Source organism: Camelina sativa, chromosome 4 (genome assembly GCF_000633955.1).
Source record: "Camelina sativa cultivar DH55 chromosome 4, Cs, whole genome shotgun sequence".
Lineage (NCBI taxonomy): Eukaryota > Viridiplantae > Streptophyta > Magnoliopsida > Brassicales > Brassicaceae > Camelina > Camelina sativa.
The window spans coordinates 8,376,123-8,378,736 of record NC_025688.1 but is presented as its reverse complement, the minus strand read 5'-3'; positions in this window follow the sequence as shown (position 1 = coordinate 8,378,736).

Here is a 2,614-nt window from a genome sequence, read left to right as displayed (position 1 = left end):
AACATGCCCTATTTCTTTGCAGTGAGAGCATGTGGGAGGAACCCAAGGGTAGTCAACCTCAATAGTAAGGACCTCGCCACTATCCCTGACTACTTCGACAGAGGAAGGCAGAGGCTCATTCAGGTTCCTTTCAACCTTGACATGGGCAACAGATAAGCTTACTAAATTCTTAGTGAACTCATCCATTTCCTTCGGCTCGCCAACCAAACCAGCAACCAAACATATGCCTTTGTGATGCATCAGGTCAAACGGCATACCTTTAAGATGTGCCCAGATAGGAATGACATCAAGATCAGTACTTTCACCTCCTGATGAGTCCCATTGGGCCACAAGGAACATACATTCACCAATGTATCACAACTGAAATAGTGAATGGATATCAAAAGTCAAAAGGACTGAAGAGAATAACTATCAAAGTTGATATTGCCAAGGCATTTGATAAAGTAAGGTGGGAATTCATTTTCAGTTGTTTGAGAGGTATAGAAGTCCCTGAGCAATACTTACGCTGGCTAAAGGCATGCATTTGTACACCATCTTTCTCTGTTGGGTTCAATGGCACTGTGAATGATTATTTCAAAGGACCCAGGGGGTTGCGCCAAGGGGATCCACTTTCCCCATATCTCTTTGTTCTGGATATGAATTTTCTATCTGCCTGTCTGGACAAAGCAGCGGAGGAAGGAAAAATACAGTATCATCACCGATGTCAAGAACTGAAATTAACTCACCTTTGTTTTACGGATGACTTACTGATTTTCATTGATGGTTCGGTCTCCTCGCTGCAGAGTGTCCTTCAAGTTTTAAAAGAGTTCGAAGAAGTATCTGGCCTAGCTATCAGTCTTCCCAAGACTAGCTTCTTCACTTCAGGTATTTCCCAGTCTGAAATTGATCAGATTGTCAGTACAACTGGAATCACGCATGGTCAGTTACCTATCAGATATCTGGGTGTACCTTTGTGTATGAAGAAATTAAGCCTCCTCGATTGTGCGCCGCTGATACAGAAGGTTAAGGGTTGCTTTAACGCCTGGTCAACGAAGTCACTCTCCTTTGCTGGTAGGTTACAAATGTTGAACTCGGTGATTGCTGGCATCTCCAATTTCTGGTGTTCAACCTTTGTCCTGCCAAAGAAATGTATTAAGATCCTTAACTCTCTCTCTAGTGCGTTTCTCTGGAAAGGAACAACGGAGGGTCACCATACGGCTAGAGTGGCATGGGATACGGTAATTCGTAACAAGAAAGAAGGAGGGTTGGGGATTAGAGACCTATTTGTATGAAACAAAGCATGTATGATAAAACTTATCTGGTTGCTCTTCTTTTGCTCTGGCTCGGTATGGGTAGCTTGGCTTAGGAGGGAAATACTGTTTGGTAACTTAAGCACCTTCTGGACCCGCAAGCCTAACAACAGGAACTCATGGTTAGCTAATAAGCTGTTGAAGCTCAGAGACCATGCTTACCCGTGGATAAAGGTAAAGTTAGGAGATGGTAAATCCTGTCATTTCTGGACTGATCATTGGAGTACTCGTGGCAAGATGACAACATACCTTCAAGACGATGGTCTCTATCAAATTAGAATTCGCAGAGGTGCTCGGCTCTCTGAATTATGGCGACAAGGGTCATGGAGATTACCTCCTGCAAGATCAGAAGCGCAAGTTAATCTTCACATTGACTTATCAACTCTTACCTTAACTAAAGAGCCTGATACTTACATTTGGTGGATTGATGACCAGAGCAAAGATCATCATAACACAAGCACTATGTGCACTGCTCTGAGAGTGAGGCTCCCAGAGGTTACTTGGCATAGTGTGGTTTGGTTCTCAGGACGAATCCCCAAACATTCGTTTCTAACATGGCTGTTTGTGCTGAATCGCTGCCCAACTAGAGATAGGCTCCTCCACTGGGGTCTACAGGTGGATCCCCTTTGTCTTCTCTGTGCAACCACGCCTGAATCGAGGGATCACATCTTCTTTGAATGTCCCTATAGCTGGTCGATTTGGTCAGAAATAGCAAGACGTTGTGCTTTCCCCACTTCGAACAACTGGGACCTGAATCTTACAAACCTCACTTAGTGCAGAGTCAATCGGGCAGCTAGGAAATTTCTATTGATAGCTTGGCAAGCGGTGATTTACACGATCTGGACTGAAAGGAATCATCGCCTCCATCGAAACGCTTTCAAATCTTCTGATCTTCTTCTGCGGCAAATTGATTTGATCGTCCGGAACAGAGCTTCAAGCTTTCGTGAAAGTAATCCTCAACTATCTTTATCTTTTCTCCATCACTGGTTCTCTGGAGCATAGTAGAAGAGGATTCTCCTGTGACCTACCTCTCGATGCGATCTAAAGCCTTTCGTTTTCCACGACTGGATGTACACGATAGCAATTATTGAAGGTGGTTAGGCGGTTAAATTTTCAACCGAATCTATGGTTCGATCTTAACTATTGGTTCGATTCTAATTATGATTCAAGTTCTATTGCCCTAAAAATATAAAATTCTATCGGTAATATAATAGGCTTTGGCCCTGTAAACTATTTTCTTTCTTTTGCGTTTTATAATTGAAAGCCTTTTAACAAAAAAAAAAAAAAAAAAAAAAAAAAAAAAAAAAAAAAAAAAAAAAAAAAAA